At 39.6% G+C, this 16,139-nt stretch overlaps 1 protein-coding gene across 1 annotated transcript in view; it reads left to right on the forward strand.

Annotated features, from left to right (window-relative positions):
* LOC106872886 (uncharacterized) overlaps positions 1-16,139 on the forward strand; it is a 41,498-nt gene that overhangs the window by 14,943 nt on the left and 10,416 nt on the right. The gene's annotated exons all lie outside the window — the stretch shown is intronic.

The raw sequence follows: 16,139 nt of genomic DNA on the forward strand, positions 1-16,139 counted from the left end.
CCCCACCTCACACACACTGATATAAAGATCACTTGTCCTACTGATGTGAATATCACTTTGAAAATCAAAGAAGAGGATAACTATGGATGACTGCTTTGAAAACCCCAGCCTCTATATCCAGATTATAAATTCACATTTATGTGAATAATAATTGTTGTACTTGGTTTATGTGAGTAAATGCCTAAGTGACAATCTGGATAAGCTAAGATTTTCAGAAAAAGAAATCAACTAACTAACTTGCATATTACAATTATAAGCTGATCACATTCGTAGAAGATAATGACTTGTTCCTTGACACCCAGCAAGGAGACAGTAATAACAAGAAGTGGAGTGCCTCAGGGGACTATCTTGGGGCCACTGCTGCTTATGGTAGCATTTTTGGACATGCCATCAGTTACACTTACGAGCTATACCAATGATGCAAAAGTAGTACTAACAGTCAAGGAACCTTTTGATGCAGAAAGTCCTAGATGCCATATATGAACAGGCTGAAGAAGACAACATGCAATTTAATGCAAGAAAATTCCAAGCTGTCTGCTACTAGCCTGTTTGTGCTAACATGCCACAACAAAGATACTTTGGACTGAAAGGAGCAGCAATCCTAGAGTCAAGTACAGTTCATGGTCTGGGGATTGATATGAGAGGTAACACTTCATTTTATGTACATATCACCAAGATTGTGACAGTCTGCTGGTGAATGGCTTGATAGATTCTGAGAACTTTCAGAACCAGGGACCAGGAAACTATCTTAGTTTTATAGATAACATTTGCCCTCAGCTGTTTGAACTCTTGCTCTCAACTGTGGTCTCACCACAGTATCAAATTGACAATGCAACTTGAGGCAGTTCAGTGGTGCTACACCAGGAAGATTGCATCAGTGGAACAATTGAGCTATTGGGAGAGACTGAAAGAGTTTCAATTCTACTCCCTGGAGCAAAGACAGGAGAGATATGCCATGATATACATATGGGAGATCCTAGAGGGGTTGGCACCAAACCTTGGCATATAATGTTATACCAACCTCCAAACTGGAAGTCACTACACTATTCCCAAACTCTCACCCAATCTGTTAGAGTGAGGCCCATGTACTGCAATAGCCTGGGATTCAAAGACCCACAGCTATTTAATATCTTGCCAAAACAACTGAGAGAGCTTCATGAAGTAAGTGTGGATGTTTTCAAGAAACAACTTGACCTCCTGCCCAGATGAACCTACATCACAGCAAGAAACTCAAAACAGGGCAGCAGAGGCAAACTTCCTCCTTCACCAAAAGCCAGTAACATAAGAGTGGCCATTGAAAAGGTGATAATATTGTAGTGCCCCAGCATGGCCACAGCTGAAACACATAAAAGAATACACACACACACGCATGCACACACACACACACACACACACACACACACACACACACACACACACACACACACACAAGTGTATGTATACTGATTAAAATAATTTGCTGAACTTTTTAAAGTTGTAACATGGCAAAGTTTTCCAGCAAGACCTTCTGCATGTAGACCATAGAGTTAAGCTGCTGCAAGTCTACTTAACCCATTAGCATTTAAACCGGCCATATCCGGCCAAAAGTATTCTGCCTGTTTTGTGTTCAAACTGGCCAGATCTGGTCTCTCACACCAACCCTACAATATTGTTTCAAAAATTAACAGCTACCTCATCAAAATCTCATAGCTACAAGATAATGCATGATTAGTTCAAAACAATGTGGATGAAAAAGCATTAATTTTGGCAGAAAATATAGTGAGCCAAAAATCTCTCTCTCTCTCTCTCTCTCTCTCTCTCTCTCTCTCTCTCTCTCTCTCTCTCTCCCCCTCCCCCCCCTCTCTCTCGTTTGAAATTATCGTTGGTAAATATATTGATAATGTTTTGTTTGCTGTGATTAATATCAACTTGTTTGGGGGGATATTGCAGATTTAGGTTAGAATAGTGTTGTGTGGGGAAGTGTGAAATAGTTAAAAATAGAGGTGAAAAAGTATGCTGGGAGAGAAGGAGAGTGTGAATGGAGATTGAGAAAAAGCAGAGTGGTGGTGAGATTGTAGTCTGAGTGCAAGGAGGTAGTTAGTGTGTGTGTGTGTGAGAGAGAGAGAGTAATAGAAATGAGAGGTCTAAGTGAAATCTGTATGAGCAAGAGAGAGAAAATAAGACAGAAAGAAAGAAGAGGGGGTGTGTATGCATGTTGGCCTCAGAGAGAGATGTGTGAAAGTGTGTATTTGTGAAGGAATAAGAAGTGTGTGTGTATGTGTGTATGTGTGTGCGTGTGCAAATGCAAAAGAGGACTGACAAATTGCTTGTCCTTCTAACTAAATATTTCTACAGAGAAAGAAAGAGAGCTACAGCAACACTACCAGTAACAATAACTGCAATGGAAACAAACAGATCCACCCAATGATAAGACAAAACTGATATCGTCTGAGAGGTAAAGAAAGTTAAGTCTCAGCTAAAGACTGAAGTGTGAATTAGGCGGGTTTCAGCCACTGACCTCTTTTACAAACAATATCATATAAGAAACATTGTACGTATTATAGTTGTTGTAGTAGTGATGGTATTGACAGTGGGGACAGCCACAGTGGTGTGTGTGTATGCATGTGTGTGTGTGTGTGCGTGTGTGTAGTTACAGTAACAGTTTTTTCTTTTTGTTTTTCCTTTTTAGGTTTGGAGAGAGAGAGACAGTGTCATTGGATATCGTGGGCATTCTGAGCCGGGTGATATTATTGAGGCTGTTAATGTTCTGCTTAACCTTTTAGCATTCAAATTATTCTGTCAAATGTATTGCTTATTTAGTGACATTCTTTCAAATTAATCATGCATTATCTTATAGCTTTGAGATTTCAACGATGTGGATTGATTGTGTAGTTTTAGAATGATATTGTAGGGTAGGTGCGAGAGGCGAGATTTAGGTGGTTTGAACACAAAAACAAGTTTAAGATTTGGGCTGGATGTGGCAGGTTTAAATGCTAAAGAGTTAAACTATTGCATGTTGATGGCTGCAGTAAAAAATATGGAGCTGGTAATGAGTGATTTCAGAAGACTATTGTTCTTGGGAGAAGAATCTTTGGTGATTGTTTTGTGCAGGGACTAGTCAGGCTGGAAACAAGATGGGTGAGTTGACAGAGCAACTCTGAGTGGGGAATGGAGGTCAGTGGTGACAGAAAAGACAGAAAGCAGAGACAGCACATCTATGGCTTAGTGGTTGGGACACGTTTGTAAGTGACTTTATGCCAATCAGTTGAGTAACCTTTTTCTGGGCACAGTCAAGAGTGTCTGTGTGTGCAGCTACACCACCTCAGATGTCAGAGAATTACTCCATTGTGGGTCGCATTTGACCTTTGAAAAGGGTTGGTAATTGTTGAGAGCTGAAGTATTTTCTGATCCTGAAGAGAAAGGCCTGTCCTTGAGATGTGGTCCTATGTTACGGATGTTTTCCTTTATGAGAGATCCTCGGTGATAGTCAAGCCTAGTATCTGGAGCAATCATGAGGGCTTTAGTTGTGGGCTGTTCACCACTGGGGATGCTTTCAAGGACTTTGTTCATGGACTCAGCACTGCTTTGGCATGTGTTTTCTACGTAGCTTGTGAGTGACACTTGGTTGGAGGAGGTTAGTGAAGAACAAGTGCTATTGTCTGTGTAAGAGAGAGAATTGATGGACACGATAGCAAGCAGATCATTGAAGGATTAGAAAGAGAATAAGGGACATAATTGAACCTTAGGGAACACCAGAGAGTGTAGGATAGAGAAGGATCTTCTTTAGCATATCTGCAGTCAGTAGCAAAAAGCTATTGGTCTAACAGATGAGATAGACGGAGCCCATACTTGGGCAGTCGAGCAGATAGATTTGCATGCTAGACATGGCTGAAAGACTGACAAGTTACTGAGAACCTAAAAGGTCTGAAGAAAGGGCCCTCAAGAATGCCAGACAGCTGATCTAACTGGTTGCAGTAGAGCAAACTCTATTGAATGGCCAGGTGGTGGTATAAAACCAGGCAACAGGATATGTCTGTGATTTCCAAAAAAGAGGTGCTAGGCACCTTCATGGTCAGGTAGTTTGTAGGAACTAGGGGCAAGGGGCAGGGGAAACATTGTTAATAAGTGGAGAACCCAAAACATAGCAATTTCATCACTCAGTTCCTCTGAGGAGGGCAAGCTTTTTCAAAAGCCTCACATCACCAAAGATCCCGATCCTTTGTCATCTCATCCATCAGGCAGAGAGTCCTGAGTTCAGCCTTCACCACTCCATCCCATACTTTCCCGAGTCTCCCTCTTCTGCAAGCTTTAAGTGAAAATGGCATTTCTTTATATAGCTGTCTTCATCCTTATACATCATATGTCCATGCCAGTGCCAGCTACTTTCTTGAACACATCTGATTCCTTTTATACCCAGTTTTTCACTCAGCACCTTTGTACCTATTCTTTCGCAAGCATTCACATTGCACATCCAGTGAAGCATGCTTGTGGCATTTCTTTCTAGTCTTATCGAGTCCTCTGCATTCAAGGCCCATGTCTCACTACCATACAGAATTGCACTTCTAATACAAGCATCATACAATCTGAACTTTTCTCAATCAGGTCTTTAATCTAATGACTATACTCTTAGAGAAACTACCTCCCTTACTAATTGCATCTTCTAATTATCAACTTCTTCTAATGAGCCATCTAGGCATTTAAGACAGCTGTTTTCAGGTGTGTTTGTATGTTCTACTCCAGTGCATTTATCGAATATGAAGCTTACATTCTTGGATGGTCTGCCAATGATTCCACTACATCTCTTGTGTGTCCATAGCTTACATTGACTTTAGTGTATGGAATTTATACATACTTCTTTTCTACATTTTGAGCAAGGCCATTTCCCTGAAAGTACCAGAGTCCTGTCTACTTTCCTATTTACTAAAACCTTTGTCTATGCAGCTACTTTAAAAGTCTTTTATTCTAGGTATAGCTTCCATGGCTGGGATATTTCTTCTGTAATTCCCCTATAGAATTCAATTATAAGGACTAGATCGTCAGTCTTAAACTCCAGTTCATGGACAGCCAGTCTTAAACTCTACTTCAAGTCTTTTAAATAATTCTTATTTAACACATATGGAGGCGCAATGGCCCAGTGGTTAGGGCAGCAGACTTGCGGTCATAGGATTGCGGTTTCGATTCTCAGACCGGGCGTTGTGAGTGTTTATTGGGTGAAAACACCTAAAGCTCCACAAGGCTCTGGCAGGGGACGGTGGCGAACCCCGCTGTACTCTTTCACCACAACTTTCTCTCACTCTTACTTCCTGTTTCTGTTGTGCCTGTAATTCAAAGGGTCAGCCTTGTCACACTCTGTGTCATGCTGAATATCCCCGAGAACTACGTTAAGGGTACATGTGTCTGTGGAGTGCTCAGCCACTTGCACATTAAATTCATGAGCAGGCTGTTCCATTGATCAGATCAACTGGAACCCTCATCGTCGTAACCGACGGAGTGCCAACATTTAACACATGCATCTTTAGGAAAGTGGGTTATACATCATTAGATGTACACCTAACTTTCCTATATTAAATTAGAAGTGAACGGAACTCAGAAACTCCAAACTGATCAACAACAACAAATATTTATTTTATGGTGGAAAATAAACAGCTTCCAATTGTCCGGTTTCTGAGTAGCCTGAATGTAGATGTACTGTCCCTAGAGATGAATCATTAGAGAGACAACTTGGTTCATCCACACTCAATGAGAGAGCTTGTTTAGACGTCTTGTTTGGTCGCTGTCTGGCGTGGTAAAGAGAGCGAATAGAAGCGGGAACGCTTGGATGTTGAAATCCACGCATGCGTGGTTAAGGATTCAGCAATGGCGACTATGCCTTTTTGGCGCCAATATGACGTCACTACAATGGCTCCCCCTTGAGTGTGGAACACGAAATTAAAAAAATTTTGGAGGGACGTCTGAGGCAAGATGGCCATCGAAACCACGCAGAAAATGCGGCACAAATATATATCAAACACTTGGTTTTATTTTCACTGGGTGTGGTGGTTGTGATGAGTCTGGTACCACCATCGCACCAGGCAACGTCAACATGGTGCCGTAAAGAAGTTCTGCCGAGGAGTAACCCAGGTCAGCTTTTATCGCAGTCCGGCATCCAAGGAGGACAACCGAAAGAATTTCAACCCAAAACTGCGGGTTGGGCGAGGCACGCAAAGTGGCCTTAAGTTGTCTATGAAACTGCTCAACCATCTCATTAGAAGCGGGATGGTAGCTGGTGGTGCATATACGATGCACCCCCAGGATTCGTGATAGGTCACGAAACAACTCGGCCTCAAATTGCCGGCCACGATCTGTGGTCAAACTGACCGGTACTCCGAACCTAGAAACCCACCCAGAAACGAAAGCCTGGGCAACAGTCTCAGAAGTAATATCTGCTATAGGAATAGCTTCTGGCCAACGTGAGAAACGGTCAACACAAGTTAACAGGTATGAGAACCCGCGACACACTGGTAACGGTCCAACCAAATCAAGATGGACGTGACGGAAATGGGCTTCAGGAGAAGGAAATGGCCGTGAAGTTGCTTGTGTGAAAACCACAAAAGTCTTATGAGCGAAGAAGTGTCTGTTTTTTTTTTGTTACAAGCTCTATAAGTCATCGACAAAATAAAACTTTATCGCAGAAAAAAAATATTTTTTCATAGCTTTCTATTTGTGTGATGATAATGTTGAGAGACGCTCGAGTTAGTCGTAGTTATGATGATGGTGTCGGCGGCCGGAAACTCGTGTTGCTCATACCAATGATGATGCTGATTAGTCCAGATCGTCGTGGCTGCAGTCGTTCTTTAGTCGGGGTCACCACTTTAGGAAAGTGGGTTATACATCATTAGATGTACACCTAACTTTCCTATATTAAATTAGAAGTGAACGGAACGCAGAAACTCCAAACTGATCAACAACAAATATTTATTTTATGGTGGAAAATAAACAGCTTCCAATTGTCCGGTTTCTGAGTAGCCTGAATGTAGATGTACTGTCCCTAGAGATGAATCGTTAGAGAGACAACTTGGTTCATCCACACTCAATGAGAGAGCTTGTTTAGATGTCTTGCTTGGTCGCTGTCTGGCATGGTAAAGAGAGCAAATAGAAGCGGGAACGCTTGGATGTTGAAATCCACGCATGCGTGGTTAAGGATTCAGCAATGGCGACTATGCCTTTTTGGCGCCAATATGACGTCACTACACATCTTTTCTCAGGATAAGTGATGATTCCAGATCAATAACTAGAAGTTTCATAACTTTATTGTTAACTGAACATTTAAGTTTAACCTGACCTTTTGGTTGGCAGGTGTGTTGACTGTTGCTTTTCAGTATGACATTACTTAACTGTAATGGACCAGTGTGAAATGTGCATAGTGTGTTGTTTGGAATATTTGTTTGTGCTGCAGTATCATGCTTGAAATCAATACTAAATCAATACTTCTACTAATATGTAGTTGTGATGCCATCTGGAAATATGAGACGTATTCTAGAAGTTTTGAGAGTTTATTTTTAAGACAGTGAGTTATAAAATGTCCAAGATTATTGTAATTTTAGTATATCATCACTATACATCCAGTAATTTGACCTACCGACTTTATTTATTCTAGATTGAAGGAGACGACTGTAACAGCGCTTTTATCATACCCTGCAAAAAACACTGCCTGCCACTGCTGACTAGTTTGCAGAAAGCAGTTGGGACGTTTGGAAGCTTGCAATGTAATAAAGTTTTGTGTTAAGCTGGGCACAGGAATTTATGAAATGTTCCAGACTGCTTATAGATTAACAATTTTGCTGGCATAAGCAGTCCAAGGATGGTTGAGAAGTGTGGGAGGGAGAGGGGTGTCAGAACATCAGTACTGGTTGAGAAAATTCACAATTTTCTGGTTGAAGACCATCATATGTCTATAAAGACAATAAGCATACAGTTTGGAGTTGGTGTGACAACTGTACATGGAATTGTCCAAGAAGATTTGAACAGGTGTAAGATTTGTGTAAAGTTTGTTCCCAGAGTGCTCAGTGATGAGAATCCTGGTAACCAACTACTTGACAGAGAGGGATTCAAAACTGTCCCCTACCCTCCTTACAGTCTAGACCTTGCTCCCTTTGATTTTTGGCTGTTCCCCAAGCTGTAGGAGAACCTCAAGAACTGTTGTTTTGAAGATGAAAGAAGCTGTAACAAGAATCCTGGACACCTTCACTTTGAAGGACTTTGACTTCCATGGCACCTTCATGAAGTAGCCGGAATACTACAAATGCATTGAAGTCAGAGGATCCTACTTCAAAGGAGATTAGAGTTTAGTACTTCTTTAAAATTAATAAATGTCCCTCCTGGAAAGATCTGGAAACTTCTGGAATGCACCTTGTAAATATTAATGCAACAAAGCATTATCTCATGGGCTTATTTCTGACACACCCTGAGATTGGCACAGATTGGCAAAATGATTTTGCTTATGGCATCTTGTACCTGTTTTTCTGTAGGCAGCCCAGGCCATTGCTTAGGTGGATGAATGTTTACCATATGAATTGATAGTCATTTCTAGGCATTTAAAATTTTTTTTATCTTTGTATGTCATGCCTTTAAATGTTCTTATATAATTTCTTTTCTTATCTGTTGATGCTTGTTTTGCGTCACTGCTGAGACTGAAAAATCTTTAGTCATGTTTTTTATCTCTACAGAACACTTACTTCAATAGCTCTACATCCTAAAGCAGTATCTCTTGAGAATCTTTGTTTTGTATTCCATGATTGATCCTATCTAATCAAATCATCCTGTATATTCACAGTCTTTAGCATTCAGCTCAATGTCAGTTACAAACAAGTGGAATTTCTCTGATGGTAACTGATTTCTACTAAAACAAAAAAAACAAAAAAATAGTGGACATATGATGTTTTTTCTAGAGTATCAGTACTTTCAGAATTTTGTTTTAACAGTGATAATTTTGTCAGAATTTTCAAAAGAGTTAAGACCTGCAATGGGGAGATAAGTTGTAACCTGCATTTTTTTGTCTTTTTCTGTAACTACTGTGGCAAGCAAACAAGAGTCATAGTGTTATTCCCAGTCGCAGTTTCCATCCAAATTTCCTTCAAAGCTTAGATTTTTTGATGGCTTCAAACTCTGACTTTTATCATCTGGAGGCACTTCACTTTACCATGGCTTGCATTTGCACTTTCTGTATGTTTAGCATGGTGGAAAAGATGCATGTGACTAAGGCTATGGTAATATCATAATCTTCTGGGTTAATAAGAGTCATGATAAAGAACATCAAAAAATACAAAGACAAGTTAAAGTCAATTGCCACATTTATTTCGCTGCTAAAAGAAAATACAGCAACTGGTATACATGGATAATTCTGTTAATTAAAATACATAGGTTCACCATACTTCTTGCTCATGTTAAGGTGTGTGGGAAAAACACAGAGCATGATGACAAGAAATTCTCCTGACAATTCTTTCCTCACTGAAGCTGCAAAATGGATAAAAAATGTTCTCATGCTGACAATCCAAACACACTCATGACGACCCACCACACTGAGGAATTAGCGAGAAAAGATTCTCTTGTATAACTGATGTTGGCGTGTTTGGCTAATCTATTATGTTAAGGGGTGGACAGCCCGTGTAAAACTAGGTGGACTCAATCACCACGTGATGAGCCAAAACGTGGGTACCTAAAGGTAAAGAGTGAATATGCTTACAACACATGTGTAAATGAAGTTCAGCAAACAAATTAAACTAAAGGAGAGAATAAATACTCATCTTTGTGTTTGTATCTTCTTTCTTTTGTTGCCGGAGGTTCTGACACCACGTTATGCCAATCTATAATGATAAAGTTAACTAAATAAAATAAGAGACAAAATACATGCTTCTCAATCAGAAAGCCATTGCTTGTATAACAGTCCCACACTGAATATTTTCTTAAATGTAGTTAGTTAATAACAACACTAATTAACACTAATCTTACAGTTGAAGGGAAGTAGCTCAATACATTACCAAATCTGAGTGAAGCATTGTTTTTAGTGCTGAGAGTAGGAATGATGAGAGGTGGAGGAATTAAAGAAAATTAAGGCCAGCAAGAATTACAGAGGAATATCAGAAGACTAAATTCATAAGTAAGAAGATTAAACATTTGAATGTGTGGGTGGGGTAGTGGGGTAGTGGGGTAGTGGGGTTAAAACTAGTCACAGACGGCTTTATGCAACCTTAACTGCAATCTAGTCATTAATACAGTCTAACAGAAGTTGTCAATGTAGTTGGTAGACTTTGGATACAAGTTTTGTCTACACATGTCTGTGAAAAATTTAGAAAGGAAGATGACATCATAAAATTATAAGAAACGAAAATAGGAAGTTGTAAACAGAAATTTTAAACCAAAGCAGGAGGAAAATTTTGCATTCGTTGATAAGGAAGTAAACCTTTGTGCTTTATCTGCCATATGTCACACAGTCATTATGAAGCCATCAATTTGAAATGCTAATATAAAACAAATTGCAGAAAATTTTTGAATGATTATCCACCTTAATCAGAAATAAGGAAAAAACAAGTTAACTGTTAAAATTATCACTATATAGCCAACAAACACTTTTGATAATGTTCTGCAAGAAAGCCAAAATAATGACTGTAGCCAGTTTTGTTATACAGGGTGTCCACAAGGTCTGGGTACATGGAGTAAATAAAATCATAACATAAACAATTAAATATAAAAAATAATTTCTTAAAGTATGTGTTAAGCCCCATGTACCCAGACTTTGTGGACACCCTGTAGAATGGATTATTGCTCATGCTAAACCTCCATATTCTGATGGTGAATTTAATATAGCTGATGTTGTTGCCATATTAAATTCAAATAACACAAAATTAAAGTCACTAATAGCACAAACCCCAGTTTCACACTCCAGTATTCAAACCAGTGTTGATGATGCAAGCAAAATGCAAAATGACTAAAAAAAATTCTCTTGCATTCAGTTTAATGACTAACAAATTGACTGACATACAAGACAGCTGGCAGTATTTGTTTGTTATATTTCTTCTGAGGTAATTGTGAAAGAAGAGTTGCTGCATTTGGTGCAATTAAAAGAAACAATTTGTGGTGCTGACATTAAAAAAATGTATTTGACAAAGTCTTAACTCTCATGACCCACTGAATAAACCTATCAGTGTTGCAACAGGTGATGAATATATGCAAGATCTAATGTTTTCACTGATATAATGAATCATTTACAAACTCTTAACTTGGCACTCCAGGGAAAGGCTAAGATTATTTTTAATCTTACTCAGTTTTCAGCTTTCAAAGTAAAATTAAAACTTTTATAAGAGACATTGTTGAAAAATTTCAGGCACTTTACCAATCTCAGAAAGAGAGTGAATATATTTCCTGATACTAAAATAAAAGACCACAAACTGGAAGAATACCAGCATAAATTACAAGGATTACTTGATAATTTCCCGACCAGGTTTGATGACTTGCAGAAGGTGAAGCAGGATTTTCTTGATGTGATCAATGATGGTTGTCTAATTCTCAAACCTCTAGTTATGGAATCATGAGGCAATGGAATTACAGAACTTAGGTCTAAAGAAGATCCATAAATCCTTGTCTACAAAAGAGTTCTGGAAACAAGTTCCAGAAATAAAATGTCCTAAACTGAAGAAAACAACTGTGCAACTACTCTGTCATGAATTTTATGAAATGGAAGCATTGTGCAGAACTTACAAGCCATCAACTTATTGAGCTAATTCAATTTAGCCTTGATGGAAACCTGCAAGACCTCTGCTAGCAATAAATAGCAGCTTTAATAGCCTGATATGTGTTGCATTGTCATAAAAATATTACGAGTCTCACTTTATAAGACAGGATCTGATTTAAATAACTGTAATTTTATTGGTTTGCCTTTTTACATATTTTTGATGTTCTGACCAGATATTTACTAAGATAGATATTTTAATTATTTTCACCTTTTCTCTTTTATTCTTGGTTGTCTAATTTTATGTTAGTGAATGCAAATTTGTACATTTTTCCTAAATGTTTTTGTAGTTCATTATTGTATTAAATATGCTAAAACTTTTGGTGTACAAACTTAAACTAATACAACTGCATTCATGAATAAATATTATTGCATACATATAAAATGTATATGTAGCAATTAAAACATTCTTTTGTGTTACTAATTACACTCATCAGACTACGGCCAGCCTGGGGCACGATCATGGAAGTATTTAATCAATCATATCAACCCTAGTACTTTTATTTTTAAGTTTGGCATACTTCTATTATTGATCTAAGTTGTGTGGGACAGAAACACTGACACAAATACAAACGTAAAACATGGTGTGGATATTGTTCATGTCTTGCGACTCTCGAACATCTGCACTTTATTGTTTTGTTAATCAAGTTTGACCAGCTTTTGATTAAACGCTTCAAGGCTATGCCCCAGCATGGTCACAAGTTCAATGACTGAAACAAGTAAAAGGTAAAATGGTTACACTGTGTTGTGTAAGGTGTGTTTGTTATTTAGGTCACATTAACTGTTTCCTATAATTGACAATGTTGCGTTTGTGTTAAGTCAGAGAGGGGAATCTCTATGGCCTGGTTCTCTGTTATCCTTTACTTGTTTCAGGCATGAGACTGGGGCCATACTGGAGTACCACATTGAATAATTTCTAGTCAACTGAATCGACCCCAGTACTTTTTTCTTTTTAAGCCTGGTACTTATTTTCTCAGTTTCTTTTGTCAAACTGCAAAGTTGTAGAGATGTAAACACACCAACAGCAGTTGTCAAGCAGTGGCGGGAGATAAATGCAGACACACACACACACACACACACACTCATATATATATATATATATACACACACACATACACACACGATGAACTGCTTTCAGCTTCTGTCTACCAAATCCACTTATAAAGCTTTGGTTGGCCTGAGGCTATAGAAGAAGACACAGCTTGCTGCTTTTAATCATAATAATAATAATGGTTTCAATTTTTGGCACAAGGCCATCAATTTCTGGGAAGGGGGTAAGTCATTTACATTGACCCCAGTGCTCAACTGGTACTTATTTATTGACCCAAAAGCTTGTAAAGCAAAATTGACAGTGGAGGAATTTGAACTCAAAATATAAAGACAGACGACATGTCATTAACCATTTTGCCTGGCATGCTAATGATTCTGCCAGCTCACTGCCTTAACAACAGTGGTGGCAGTGGCAGCAGTGACGATGACGACGATGATGATCCTCCTCCTTCTCCTTTCTAATATAGGCATAAGGGCAATATTGACCCTAGAACTTTACTGGTACTTTATTGTATCAACCTTGGAAAGATGTAAGGCAAACTTGATTGTGGTAGAATTTGAACTCAGAATGTAAAAAACTCTAATTATTTATTGCAAATCATTTGGCACAAATGGGTTTGCATTGGGCCAACAACCCCTACCTAGTAAAACAATGTTTCAGAAGCATCAATGACAATTCAAAACCATGATGTAGGAAAGGTAATACTTATCCCCACTTAAACATGGATGTTCTGTTAAAAAAGATTATACTAGGGTAGATATCATGAGAAAAACTCTCTTATTGGCTTTTGATGCAAAATGCACTCCTGTTTATTTCACTAGTGGGGAGATAAATCCTTGGTATTTCCAGTGCTGAAACCATCAGATCACATGATTTCGACCTTCCTTGGTCTTGTTAATGATGGATGCTTGACTGTTAGAGATAACAATGACTCATCTCCCTGCCAGCAATGTATAGAAAAACAGTACCAAAGCAGGCACTGGTGGTCTCAGTGCTAGAGATGGCAGGGATTATCTCCCCACTAGTGATATAAACAAGGGTGCAGTTTACACCAGAAGCCAATATAAGAGTTTCTCTCAGATTATCTACTGTAGTATAGTTTGTTCTAACAGAACATCCACATTTAAATGGGGATAGATGTTACCTCTTGGTATTAATACTGCCTCTGTCACTAATATACACTGAACAGCAAAAGAAACGTGAGACGTGTGTGACTGTGAAATGTTTTAATTTCATTATGTCAGAGATAAATTTTGACAAATCTGATCAAGTCAATTTCTCGAATGCACTTTGACCACAGTCTATCAGTCATTGTCATGTGTTCTGGTAGTGGGTGGATCTGGCACATTGAGATTGTAGGGCGTGACGTGTTCAATACCGTGCAACCCTCCCTTGGTGTTCAAAACAGCCATACATCGTCAATACATAGAGTGCATGAGGTGGTTCACAAAAGCCATTGGCACCTGTGCCTACACCCTGAGTAAAGCTGCCTCCAGTTCCATATGAGTTGTCGGCCTTGGGACCACCTGGTTCAGCCATCTCTGGATTTCATCTCACAGGTGTTCAACTGGGTTCAAATCTGGGCTGCGAGCTGGCCATGGCATGGTTCTGATGTTGTGGTGACACAGGAAGTCCATGGTGACCCTGGCCGTGTAGGAGGGAGCATTGTCCTGGTAGAACACATGACTATGGTGATGCATGAAGAAGAGTATGATGTGAGGTCTTAGGATCTGGTCAATGTAGCACTGCACTGTGATGCCAATCCCTCTGCCTGCACCAACATTTTGGAACACATGGGGCCTAATTCTCTGATTCAAGCCTATAGCACCCTAAACCATGATGCTTTGGCCACCCCACGCATCTCTCTCCATGACACATGCATCTCTGTAGCATTCGCCCCCTCCTACTCCACACCCTCACTCTGCCATCCAAAGTGGAAACGTAGTACTGGCTCTCATCAGAGAAGACTATCGACTTCCCATTGTTGATGCTGCCAATGTCAGTGCTGTGTAGCCCATTGTTGATGCTGCCAATGTCAGTGCTGTGTAGCCCACTGTAGTTGTGCCTGACAGTGGTAGGTGGTGAGGACAGGCCCTCAAGCAGGATGATGGCAATGCAGGTTGTTGGTGGCCAGTCGATGTTGTACCATGTCGTCATTGATGGTTCACTGTCCAGTGCCAATGGTCTCGTGAGCTGTCACCACTGGCTGGTCTGAAGCAATCACGGAGGTATTGCAGGTTGATGAAGCAGTCCTGCCTGGTGTGGTCACCCAGGGGCACCCTCTGTAGGCATGGTCTGCAGTGCTGTTGATGTTGTTGTATTGCTGTTGCTGATATGGACATTGTAAGCTTTCGCAACAGCCAGGGCATGCTGCCCTGTTTGCAATCAGCTGATAGCTTGTTCTCTCTGTGCTGCTGACAATCAGGTCATACCTGATGCCTCCAAATTACGAATGCCAGGAACGCGGTTCAAGTTGATTTTTATACCAGTAACCTCCATGAGATGCACGTGCATTTCTGTTTTCATGACAATTGTTTGCAACTGTCACCCACAGCATTCAACACAACTACATTTTGGCATTTCATCTCAGGTAAAGTTGAAAGGTTACCTGCAATTTGGGTCTCAGCCATAAACCAGCATGACTTGGAATATTTACACTTACATCCCTGAAATAAATTTTCAGAATTTACCATATAAAAATGACATTTGAAAAAATCACATTTTTTTTGCAGTTCGGTGTATATCTTTTGACAAGATCACTACCTAATTACGACACCAGTGTCTGTTCTGGCACTGTTTTTTCTCTATATTGCTAGCAGGGAGATGAGTTGCTGCTATCTCTAGTGGTCAAGTGTCCATCACTGATGAGAAGGTTGAAATCATGTGATCTGGTGGTCTTGGTGTTGGAGATGGCAGGGATTTATCTGTCTGCTAGTGATATAAACAAGAGTGCATTTTTCACCAAAAGCCAATATGAGAGTTTCTCTCATGATATCTACCACTGTATAGTTTGTTCTAACAGAATATCTATATTTAAGCGGGCATATATTATCTCTCAGTATTAATACTGCCTCTGTCACTTATGTATATTTTTCATGACATGGGAAAGGAAGACCAGATGACATGCTGCGGCTAAACTGGAAAGGAAACTGCAAGGCTGCAGAGCTGAAACAAAGCAGGGATCCAACTAGAGAAAAGCAGAAAAAAACAGCCCAGAGTTGAAAACAGTGGAAAAAAGTTGTTTATGGCCTCTGCTTCATAGGGAAGGAAAGCTTTAAGTAATATGCATGAAAGGAAAGAGCTAAGCCTGTGACATCCATCTGAGGAGTTTTTTTCTTCTTTTTT

The sequence above is a fragment of the Octopus bimaculoides genome, chromosome 24, assembly GCF_046866305.1.
Source record: "Octopus bimaculoides isolate indiv1 chromosome 24, ASM4686630v1, whole genome shotgun sequence".
In the NCBI taxonomy this organism is placed as follows: Eukaryota; Metazoa; Mollusca; class Cephalopoda; order Octopoda; family Octopodidae; genus Octopus; species Octopus bimaculoides.